The sequence below is a fragment of the Tenrec ecaudatus genome, chromosome 8, assembly GCF_050624435.1.
Source record: "Tenrec ecaudatus isolate mTenEca1 chromosome 8, mTenEca1.hap1, whole genome shotgun sequence".
NCBI classification, from domain to species: domain Eukaryota; kingdom Metazoa; phylum Chordata; class Mammalia; order Afrosoricida; family Tenrecidae; genus Tenrec; species Tenrec ecaudatus.
The window spans coordinates 81,959,510-81,972,275 of NC_134537.1; the positions used below are offsets into that span (position 1 = coordinate 81,959,510).

A 12,766-nucleotide genomic window follows, 5' to 3' on the forward strand; every position below is an offset into this window, starting at 1 on the left:
TCCAATTTATACCAGAACTTCACTAAATGAGCCATCGAGACTATGTCCAGTTGTTTATTTCTTTACACCCCTGCCTACACTAGTATGAGTGTCATTATTTATAGTGAGCATCTCTCCCTGTTTACTGGCCATTATATGTTCCTGAGAATTCATATTCCTGAGAATAATACTGTTAGTATTCTTGATTATGTGTAGAAACCACACTAACAGCTAGCCATTTGGATTGTAATTAAGTTTTTTCATTTGTCAATTTGTTTTTCATATTTATGGTGTTTTGTAAGTAGTCAACGATGCTAGCCATTATTTTATGATCTATGGGTTTAGAATATTTTTACACCTTTTTTGGGACAACTTTCATTTTTTACATTAAGCCCCATTATATATACATATTCATTCCTGTTGGGTGATGTAAAGTATATAGTTTGCTTTTTTTCCTCACTGGACAACTGTGCATTATCATATAATTCTTTCAAGATTAAGGGTGTGAAAGAGGATCAGAAAACTAGGGCCCACTGCCAGTTTTCACAAAGAGTTCTGCTGAAACAGCTGTGTTCACTCATTTGCATTCAGTCTACATCTAGGGTGGCCTCTATACTACAGTGGGAGAGATGAGGGTATGACAGATCATGTAGCCAACAGGGCCCACAGTGCTGTCTGGCCTTTTTGTTGATTCCTGGCTTTAAAACATTCCTGGTCTAAATCGTAATGAAATTCTCAACTGAAACCCTTTTCCAGATGGATCAAGAAAGAAGGCCTCATTCTGCCAAAATAAGCTGGGAATTTGGTCTAGGTCTAATTCAAAATTAACCAGTTCAGTTGTAAGTAGGAATGAGGTAGCTAGAGGGGTTTAAAGTCTTGGTTTTAGTACTTTCATGGAAGCAAGCAGAGATTACAGCTTAGTGAGCACTCTGGAACCTACCTATTCAAGATATGAATTTGTTTTACAGCCAGGATAAGAAGGTCCTAAACCCAGCCAAGCTGCTACAGTAGTAATCGAGATGGAGGTGACAATAAATTTGGGTAAGGGAACTAGACTTTTCATTCAAAGCCTAGTTCTGGTAAAAGGACAGAGTTTCAGTGCTCTAGTGGATGAAGAGTGGGAAAGGTCACTGAAAGTCCACCAATAAACCTTATTGATGACTACTGCATATATTATTGGAATGTAAGAATGATAAATTGGCACAAATAGGATACACAATACAAAGAATCTGAACAGAGTCATCTATTTTTCTTTCTTTTGTTCCTCTACTCTGATGGAAATCTTTATTTGGCTTGTCAATTCTCATGTGCTAGATATCAATAATAAATGGACTGTGGTAATTTAGAGCCTTTTCTAAGATAATCTTTTTTTTCTCTCGCTAAAGTTAAACTGTATACAAATTCCTGGATACTATTTAAAAAAAGAGCAGGAAAAGCAATTGAGAGGTTGAAGAAAATAAGCCAACTAGTAACAATGATTGTTTCTTGATACTGAAGATTTTGACTAGTTTTATTATGCTTCTTTATAACAGTTTGCATTTTTCATATTTTCTATAAGGAAGATAATTTACATGAAATAAAATTGGTGAAAAAGAAAAAGGTATGAGAACATGAAAGAGAACAGTGGCCTGGTTATTTTGAAAGAAATATATTAACACAAAAAGTAAAACTGACTTATTTCAAACATGTAAACATTAATTTAAAATGGTTTCAATAACGTTGCTTCTAAGAGTTCTCCCCCCCCCCCTTTTCAATCCAGCAATTGCTAAAAATAGTACAAGAAACACTGTGGAACCTCAAACCTGTAGGATAATTGGACAGTCCCTCACAGAAGGGCCACATGGAAGGGATGATATGTCCAGGGTGCAGCATAGCACTGATGAAACACATAACTATCCTCTAGTTCTTTAATACTTCCTCCCCTTACTATTATGGTCTTAGTTTTACCTCATTAATCTTGTTAGACCTGCGTATGTTCATTTGTATAATTAAGATCCTTCGATGCATGGAATCCAAGATAGATAAACGCTTCAAAAATAGTAACGGGAATAATGATTCCCTGAAGGGAAGGGAAGAGGTAGGGAGGGGGGATTGATAGCCATGATGACTATATAAGCCCACTTGAGGGAAACAAACAAGAGAATTGTAGGTGAATGGATACACTAGAAGGAGTAAGATATGGCAAATATATATATAACTATTAAAGTATCGTGGGACGTGGGGTAGGGGAGGGAGGGGATAAAGGGGAGCAGATATCAAAGAGCTCAAGAAGAAAATGTTTTGAAACTGATGGTGACAGCAATTGTACAATAATGCTTGTTTTAGCTGAATTATGGATTGTTATAATATCTCTAAGAGGTCCCAGTAAAATGATTAAAAGTCTAGTTCTTGAACGCTTCCTCCCCTCCCAATTATCATGATCCCAATTCTACCTTGTGGGCCTAGTTAGACCAGAGGATGCACAGCCATGCAGTAGGGGTCTGGAAACACAGGGAATCTAGGACGGATGAACCCCTCAGGACCAGCGGTGAGAGTGGCGACACCGGGAGGAAAGGGGGTGTTGAAAGGGAGAACCGATCTCGGGGATCTATGTGTAACCTCCTCTCTGGGGGATGGGCAATGGGAAGGTGGGTGAGGGGAGATGCCGGGCAGTGTAAGATAAGACAAAATAATAATTTATAAGCTATTAAGGGTTCATAGCAGAGGGGGCAGTGGGGAGGGAGGGGGAGGGAAAAAAAGGAAAAGGAGCTGATTCCAGGAACCCAAGGGGAAGGCGAATTTTGAGAATGACGAGGGCAGCAAATGTATAAGGGTGCTTTACTCAATTGATGTATGTGTGGATTGTGATAAGAGTTGTATGAGCCCCAATAAAAAGATTTATTAAATTAAAAAAAAGAAAATGATGATGGCAGCATATGTACAAATATGCCTGATGCAACTGATGTATGGCATGTTATAAGAGCTGTAATAACCTCCCATTAAAATGGTTCAAAAAATAAAAATTAAGAAGGAAAAAGAAACTAGCTTTTCTAAGAGAGATTCTTCATCTGCCATGTTACACACAAAATTTCCTTGAGGCTTGACACTGCAAGAGTGAGGGATAGGAATTACCGTTTATACTTGAATATAAGCTGACCCGAGCATAAGCCAAGGTACCTAATTATTACCTGGGCAACCAGAAAAACTGATTGACTCGAGTATAAGCCTAGGGTGGGAAATGCAGGATGTGAATTAACACAGAAACCAGAGGGGAGAGATGGAGCACAGCCACAGACACATCCTTACCAGTTCAGCTGCCAGAGTAAGTGAATCACTACAGGTGCTTCTGCGAATTGCAGCCGTCCATGTCATAGGATGGCTCTGATTGGTTAGATGTGAGTACACAAACATTCAAAGCCCTGCAGTGTCAGCGGGGCTTTGAATGAACAGCGGAGAAAAGGCAACCGCCCGCGAGATGTTATACCTCGCTGGGGTACCACTGACCTGTACATAAGTCAAACCCCAGTGTTTCAGCACTTTTTTGTGTGTGCTGAGAAACTCGGCTTATACGTGAGTATATATGGTACTTCTGATTTCCAAATTTACTTTATGTGCTTGCTGTATAAGCCTCTTGGAACACTTTGTTTCACTTAGAACTATGCTGACAAGGTGCCGTAAGCCAAAAGGAATTCAGCAAACCCTGTCTGCTGTAGTAATGCTTAAATTAGACAAGGAAAAAGACTGTTGGGCTTAATTTAATCAAATAAAGGGGCTCGGGTGTTAATCATGCTTAGGTTACGATGGAATCCTTACAAAATGTAGGCCAATTCCAGCCAATGTTTTCATAGAAAAAGAGATTAAATTTATTTGATCATATTCCTCGGCAGGCTTTGGATTATATTGGGAAGACCTACTGATGAGCTGTTAAATTAGAGGACTATCCTGCTGGATTATCAGTGAAAATAACTTTTAAATATCCATGTTATCATTATGCTGTTGAATCCACTTAAAAAGAAACTCCAGAGTCCACACTGAAATGGATCCTGAGCAGAGAAATTTCAAAACAGAACTTAAATCAAGGTAGACAGTAAGAAAAACTTGAGGTGCAAGAATAGAGGTATAGAATGTACACACCTTTTCTGTTTGCTCTCTAAAGGTTTAAGTTTACAATGAAAGAGAAATTGTGCTGTTTCATTTTGTGATTTTCTTTTATTTAAAATTTTGTCTCAGAAAATATGAAAAAGGATGAGATTATTTACATTTCCTTAGATAAGCTTTCCTAGACAGAGAAAAATATGAAATAAAAGAAATAATAAAATCCTAGAGTCTAATTTACTTAAAATCATTTTATTTGGAGCTCAAAAATTCATATCACAATCATCCATACACCCATCCATTGCATCAAGCACATTTTGTATATTTGTTGTCATCAGCATTTTCAAAACATTTTCTTTCTACTTGAGCCCTTATTATCAGCTTCATTTTTCTCCTCCCACACCATCCCTCCCCCAGGAACCCTTGATCATTTATAAATTATCATTATTTTTTTCATGTCTTACACTAACCAATGTCTCCCTCCACCCACTTTTCTGTCTTCCATGCCCCTGGGAGGGGGTTATAAGTAGATCATTGTGATCAGTTACCCCTTCCTCCCCCCAACTTCCCTTTCCCCTCCTGGTATAGCAACCGTCAATATTGGTCTTGAGGAGTTTATCTGTCCTGGATTTCCTGTGTTTCCAGCTCTTATCTGTATCCGCGTACATACTATGGTCTAGCCAGATTTTTAAGACAGAATTGAATTGAGGTCATGACAGTGGGGGGGGGGGACATTAAAGCACTAGAGGAAAGTTGTATGTTTTGTTGGTGCTATACTGCTTCCTGACTATCACACCGGTTAGTGTGCTTCTTCCATTTGGGCTTTGTTGCTTCTCAGCTAGATGGCTGCTTGCTTACCTTCAAGTCTTTAGGACCCCAGACGTTATACCTTTTGATAGCCCGGCACCAACAGTTTGAGTATAATTTTCTATGTAATTGTGAAAAGCAGTTCTACAATATATCAAACTAAGTTCTTCAGTTTTTTAAAAGTCATTAACAAGGCAAAAGAGCCCTGGTGATGCAGTGGTTAAAGCCCTGGGCTGAAGGAGAAAGATAAGCCGCCTGCTTTAACGTTCAGCCTTGGAAAAGCTCTGGGGAAATAGTTCTAGTCCATCCTACAGGGTGGCTAGGAATCCAAATCAATGTGTGTTTGCTTTGGGATGGTTATTTACAAGGCAGACTGATTTTGTTATGACTTAAATTATATTTTGTTCACTTTTTTTAACATGTAAAAGTAGTACATGGTACAAAATTTGGGCAGACGCAAAGGATTCAACAGTGAACAATCTCGTTCTCAATCCCACACTATTACCCACTTGCCTTTCACAGAGCCACCTCACCAGTTCCTAATATAGGCTTCTGGAGATGACTATGGACATTGTGCAGTCCCCTATGTAAATGGTAATATAACATATATACTGTTTCGTGCCTTACCTCTTTCATTTATGGTATCTATATTAATAAATATAAAACCAATTCATATCGCTGCCATGAAAAAAAGGAATAGTTATTTGGCCTTAGTTTGAACCTACCAGCCACTTCATAGGAGAAAGAAGAAACTATCTGGTCCAGTAAAGTATTCACAGTTCAGTCTGAGAAACACAAAGGGGCAACTAGTACTCACCTACAGGTCACTGACAGTCAGCATTCACGAAGAGCAGATATAATATAACCAACTTAACCCATTTTCTACTAAGTTACCTTTAGGTAGCTTCTAATCAGTTCTGCAATCAACATTGCAAATAAACTCTTATGTACTCTAAGCTGCTAATGACTGGAGTATATAAGCCATTCTTAGATGACAATATAATTTTGGTCCATTTTATCCAAACATAATAGTAGCCCACAATGTGATCATGGACTAAGAAGAAACAATACATTCTTTAACTAAAACCAAAGTTTCTTTTAAAGTCAACATGAGTTAAGCTACCTGTTATCTGCAGAGAGAGATGTCATATTAGTTCTTATAATAAATGGGTAAATGAAAAAAATCTTTTAAAAATAGATTATTTCAGTTGTTGGAAAGTGTTGTAAACATTGACCTCTTGTACAAGAGAACAAAGCACTGCTCAGTCTTACATTTGCTATTTTTGAGCCTATTATTCCATCTAGTTGAGGGTTTTCCTCTCTTTTGCTTGTAATGTGATGCTAAAGATCATGTTTGATAATTCCCGCAGTCCATTAGATCATTTTTTTAAAATTGGTACAAATATAGACCTCTTTTAGCCGGATGGTAAAATAGCTGTCTTCCAGATTTCGTGTCATGGGCACGTAAAGGCTTGCAGTGTTGCCATCTGTTTGAGGATTTCAGTTGGTATTTTGTCAATTCCTGGTTCCTAGTTTTCAGCCAATGCCTTCTTTGCAGCTCATACCATCTCAGCACCATCAGCTCCTGACCATATGCTGCAGAGTTGGATGTTGAGCAATCCTTGCGGTACAGTGACTCTGGGCTTTCTTTCCATTTTCTGTCCATGCTTGATACATCATTTAACATTTTGTTCCTAAAATCTGTCCATATAGGAGCTGGAGGCTTACATTTTCCCCTCAGTTATTTCAACTGGGAAAATGTAGAGCATGTTCTCCTGATTCTAAATCTTTGACCATTTACTTCATTTTGAATTTTACCTTTTCAAGGTTCTCTTTATTTTTCTGTTCAGTTCTCTCTTCACAATGCTTTCCATTTGCTTTGGCTACAAAATCTCATTTTTTTGGACATCAATATTGGTCTTTACTTCCTTTCCTTTTAATGATGGTTTACTCTCTTCATGTATGATATCCTTGATATCATTCCACCACTCATCTTTTTCCAACGATGCAATCGATTTGATTTCTGTGTAGTCCATCCTCCAAGGGCACCCGAATAGCCATCATTTCTTTAGTTGAGCAAAGCTTTTTCCAGCATAAGTCATTGGCCTTGCAAAATTCTATCACGTGATTCCTGGCTTGGATTCAGTGGCTAATATCAAATTATCATATATATACTCAAACATACGCCGACCTGAATATCAGCCGAGGTACCTACTTTTAGCACAAAAAATGCATTAAAAAATGTGCTGAAAAACTCAGCTTATATATGAGTATATATGGTATTTTTACAATAAAAATTACTAATTGCTAATTAAGGACTTATTGATTTCTCTCCAGGTATCTTTAAATTAAATCCTACATAAAATATGACTGAAGAACTCAGAACCGATATGGATTTGGTTTTTGGAAACATGGCAGTTAATAGTTCAATATCACTGCAAAGTAAATGCATGTAATTATGGAAGCTTTTAAAAGGCAGTACTATCTCCCCGTTAGGAATTAAAAAAAAGGGGGGGGAGCTCTTAACCAACAGCTAAATGAAGGCTATTAGACCTTTCTCATTTTTCCTGTTCTGATGTGCTAATTCCACATTTCTCCAGCTTCCCAATGATGGTAAGCCCAGCTTTGGTCCCTAGATGAATTCAAGTAAGAAATAAGATTAAAAATAAAAAGAAAACTTAACTACAACAAAACCAGCTTTCAAGACAGACTAATACTTAAGGTCTGCAATTCAGAACAGACACTATCGCAGGGCAATGCAGCCATCTGCACTGGTCCCAAGTACTAGTCATCAGCTACTACAGTGTTGTCCGAGCCTGACAGGCACAAACTTAGTCTTCCTTGTATTTCCTGTCAATAGATATTCTTGCTACTCTAGTCTGTTTGGGATTAGAGCAGTCCTGAAATCTCAGTATGAAATTTACTACCGGTATTAGACGATCTGGTGTAGCAGATTACATGTTGGACTGTTAACCACAAAACAAGATTCGAAACTATCCGGAGAAAGATGAGGCTGTCTACTCCTGTTGATTTACAGCAGTCTACTCTGACCTATGGGGTTGACAGGAGTTAGAACAGACTTGATTGCAGTAAGTTTAATATTTTAAGTACACTAACCTGCAAACCACTCTTCTAAATGCCAAATCCAAGAGATAAAAACTTATTTTATGAAGTTCACAGTTAACTCTTCAGTTCGGGCTTGTGACCAGTTGAAGCCTAAACTCTTCTATTACGGCAGATCTGTATCCCTCTCCATCTAAGTATATATAAGTGTATTCATAAACGGTGCTTTCTCATATGGCAGCTGCTAGCCCCAAGTGGCTATTGAACACTTGAAATGCAACTGATTGGAATTAATATGAGCTTTAACTGTTAAACATATATTGAATTTAAAAGATTCAGGACAAAAAAGAGAAAAGAGATATCACAATAATTTTCAAAATGTATATATATATTTAAAGATAATTTTATTGGAAATTCTAACAGTTCTTATAACAATCCATATATCTATGTATCGACACAAAATATTAACTTTTGAAGTGACAGTACATATTTGCTAAATGAAATATACTTAAAATTAATTTGGGGCATTTGTTTTTACTTTTAAATATGTGGTTACTATCAAATTTTAAATTTTACCTAACATTAACATTAGATTTCTACTGGCTTCTGCTGCCTTAGACTACTGAACCAATAGAAGCAATAAAAGAATCATTTTTTGAGAGTCTGCTTGTATATAGTTATCATATCTGAAAAGAAAGACCTTCTTTACAGAAAAATTCCCAGCTAATAAATGCTGAAGCAATAGCAGAATGGAAAATGACCATTTTGCAATCACTATGGGAATAACTGATTCATGTAAGGATCATTAATGGTGACAGGCTGTTGGGAAAGAGGATATCATCCAGTGACAATGTATCATCCCACATATTATTAACAAACTGCAAAGAGATTTGGTGGTTACCACTTCAACAAAATGATCAAACTTAGCATATAAATAAAGCTACATACAGCCTGACTAGTGGCCAGTCTTATGTGCTAATATAAAATAGGAGGAGTTTTCAGAGCACACATTTTTACCACTTGGCGAGCATCCAGCAACTCGTTCTGAGTTAGTGCACCCAGTTGGTATCACCTGGGAAGGTTCTCTCTGGTCACAGTGAATATGTTTGTAAAAACACTTCATGTGGACTTCAGTTTTTGTGATCTGGCCTATTTAAGAGAACAGCGTACAGCTGTGAAATTTCGTTTCCTACTGGAGAAAAATGCCACAGAAACTGTTGGGATGTCGAACACAGCTTACATGGACAGTACAATGGGAAAAACTCAAGTGTACGAATGGTTTCCTCATTTCAAAAAATGGTGAAACGCTGATTGATGACAAACATTGTTCTGGACATCTGTCAACTTCCCAAATGCATGAAAATGTCAACAAATTTTGTCCACTTGGGCCCAAAGACCAACAATTGACCACTGAGGAGATGGGGAAGTTATCTGGACTATGTTGGAGATCAGTTCAGTGAATTTTAATGGAAGCGTTGGGAATGAGAAGGGTTGCTGAAAAATTTGTGTCTCTGGTTATGAATGACCAGGAAACATGAGCTTTCAAAGAACATCTCCAAGCGACCCAGACTTTTCTGTCAAGGTCATTACTGGTGATGAGACATGGGACTATTCATATAACCCCAAAACCAAACATCAATCAAGCCAGTGGAAGGTGCCATTAGTCACCTCACCCACAAAAAGATCTTCAAGTGAAATCAAAGTTAAGATGATGCCGATTTATATTTCTTATGTGAGGGGGATAGTGCATTTGGAGTTCTTTCCACCAGGTCAGACTGTTAATCAAGCTTTCTATTTAGAGGTTCTGAAAAGACTGTATAAGAGTATGCGATAACATAGGCTGGATTTGTGGCAGATGGGGGACTGATTTTGGGACCACAACAATGCACTTGCTCACGCAGCCATCTCAGTATACCAGTTTTTGGCAAAAGAAATCCAGCATGCTTCTCTTGCCCCACACACCTTACTCACCGGACCTTGCTCCGTGTTACTTCTTTTTATTCCCTCAAATGAAGAGGAATATGAAAGGACAGTGTATGAGGACATAGAAGAGGTGAAAGAAAAAACAAGGGAAGTGCTATCAGCCATTCCAACAGATGAGATTGAAAAATGTTTCCAAGAATGGAGTCATAGATGTGACAGACGTATTAAGTAGAATGGAGAGTACTTTGAAGGTGATAAGGTTGTTTTGAAAAAGATATTGTTTTCATGGGGCCTACCCCCTGGTAGGCAGAGAAGTATGATTAGTTTTAAATTTCTCTAAGCTGTGATAACAAGACTTTAATGACACAGACAAGTGTCCTAATTTTTAAGAGACGAGTGCCAAAGCAAAACCCATGATGATGTAGATTTTACTTTATTTTTAAAACATTTTATTAGGGGCTCATACAACTCTTATCACAATCCATACACATACATACATCAATTGTATAAAGCACATCTGTACATTCTTTGCCCTAATCATTTTCAAAGCATCTGCTCTCCACTTAAGCCTTTTGCATCAGGTCCTCTTTTTTTTCCCCTCCCTCCCCGCTCCCTCCTCCCTCATGAGCCCTTGATAATTTATAGATTATTATTTTGTCATATCTTGCCCTATCCAGCGTCTCCCTTTACCCCCTTCTCTGTTGTCCGTCCCCCAGGGAAGAGTTCACATTTAGATCCTTGTAATTGGTTCCCCCTTTCCAACCCATTCACCCTCTACTCTCCCAGTATTGCCCCTCATACCCCTGGTCCTGGTCTTACTTTTAAAAGTTAGACATAACAGATGTATGTATAGATTGTGATAAGAGCTGTAAGAACACCCAATAAAGTGATTTTTTAAATAAAAAAAATTTAACATTTATTTTATAGACAAAAAGCTAATTTAAGAAAATGTTATTTATCATTATATCTAAGAAGAGAATAATTAGGTTTCATTGCATTAATCTTTCAGCTTTTCAATATATCTGCAAATTTTAAAAAGTGGGATGGAGAATATCTGAAAATTTTCAAAATAAAAATACTCTCTGCAGAAAGGTGGAAACCATTTATTGGTCATTAGTTCCCCCCCACACCCACCTATGCTTTTCAAACTGAGAATGTAATCTTTGGAGGGTGGGGTCGGGGATCTCTTCAGACAATAAAACAAAAAAGTAGTCTTTATAACATTTTCCCCAAGAGACAATAATATTAAGTAATAATATTAGTAATATTTATTCAAAATAAATTCATCTGTAAGCAAAGGTTTCCATCATGTTTTAAGCAAGCCCCCACCCTTGCCTTGTATTATAAGATTAAAACTTGAGGTCAGGCTCATTGCAACCAATCTGTGCATTGCATAATTATAATAATTTACTTCTGATATTCTTTTATGTACCAATAAAGCCATCTCACATGGAGCACATCCTGGCCGACCAAGCCTTGAGGAAAATATCCCTGCACAGAGCAGCCAATGCACAGAGAGGACCATATGGCTGACACCACTAGAAGATACAACATCCCTCACTGACCCACAGCCATACAGGGGACAACACTGGAGACACAGTGTGGGAACTGCACCTGATCTGACTCCACCACACCGAGGCAAAACACTAAGGGTGTACAACAGAACAGCAAGAGAAACAGAGCAACAAAGTCCTGAGGGAGTACCAAAAATAAACTTTGGGGCCAGGGTGTGGTACCCCATCAGACTTGACTAGAAAACACACCTAAAGGTTAACAAACAGATCTGGAACTATTTACAGGCTTTTCTTTTTTGTCATTGTTTTTTGGTTGTTGTTTTCTTTTGTTACTTTGTTTTACTCTGTCTTGTTTTTTGCATATTATTAACTCTGCAGGTCTATCTACATAAGATAAGTGGGATAAACAATCTGGAGGAGAAAGCAATGGGATCTACGATTCCGGGGGACATGGAAGAGGGATAGGTGGGGGAAAGGAAGTGGTATTAACAAACCTAGAGACAAGGGACGAACGAGTGATCCAAAATCGGTGGAGAAGAGGGTGTAAAAGGCCTGGCAGGGCTTGATCAAGGGCAATGTAACTGAGAGAAATAACTGAACAAATGAAGGCTGAGCATGACAGTGGAACAAGAGGAAAATAAAAGGAAATAGAGGAAAGAACTAGGAGAGAAAGAGTATTTATAGAGGTCTAAATACAGGCATGTACATGTAGAAATAGATGTACATGTGCATATATGTATAGGTTTAGTATTACGGTAGCAGATGGACATTGGGCCTCCACTCAAGTACTCCCTCAGTGCAAGAACACTTTGTTCTCTTACACTGGCATTCCATGATACTCACCTTCCTGACATGATCACTGAAGACAAAGCGGGTGCATAAGCAAATGGGTGAAGAAAACTAATGGTGCCTGGCTATCAAAAGATATATCATCTGGGGTCTTAAAGTTTTGAAGATAAACCAGTGGCCATCTAGCTGAGAAGCAACAAAACCCACATGGAAGCACACCAGCCTGTGTGATCATGAGATGTCAATGGGCTCAGGTATCAGGCATCAAAGAACAAAAAATCATTATCATTGTGAATGAGGGGAAGTGTGGCGTGGGGTCCCAAAGCCCATCTGTAGGCAACTGGACATCTCCTTTACAGGAGGGGTCGTGGGGAGGAGAAGAGAGTAACAATGATGAAACATACAACTAGTTCTTTAACGCTTCCTCCCCTCCACTATCATGACCCCAATTCTATCTTACAAATCCGCTAGACCAGAGGATGTACACTGGTACGGATAGGAACTGGAAACACAGGGAATTCAGGACAGATGAATCCCTCAGGACCAGTGGTGAGAGTGGTGATACCGGGAGGAAGGAAGGAAGATGAATTAGAAAGGGGAAACCGATTACAAGGATC

The 12,766-nt window shown here is 38.3% G+C and overlaps 1 protein-coding gene across 11 annotated transcripts in view; it reads right to left on the reverse strand.

Moving 5' to 3' along the window:
* HMBOX1 (homeobox containing 1) overlaps nucleotides 1–12,766 on the reverse strand; it is a 193,228-nt gene that overhangs the window by 45,884 nt on the left and 134,578 nt on the right. The window lies entirely within an intron of this gene.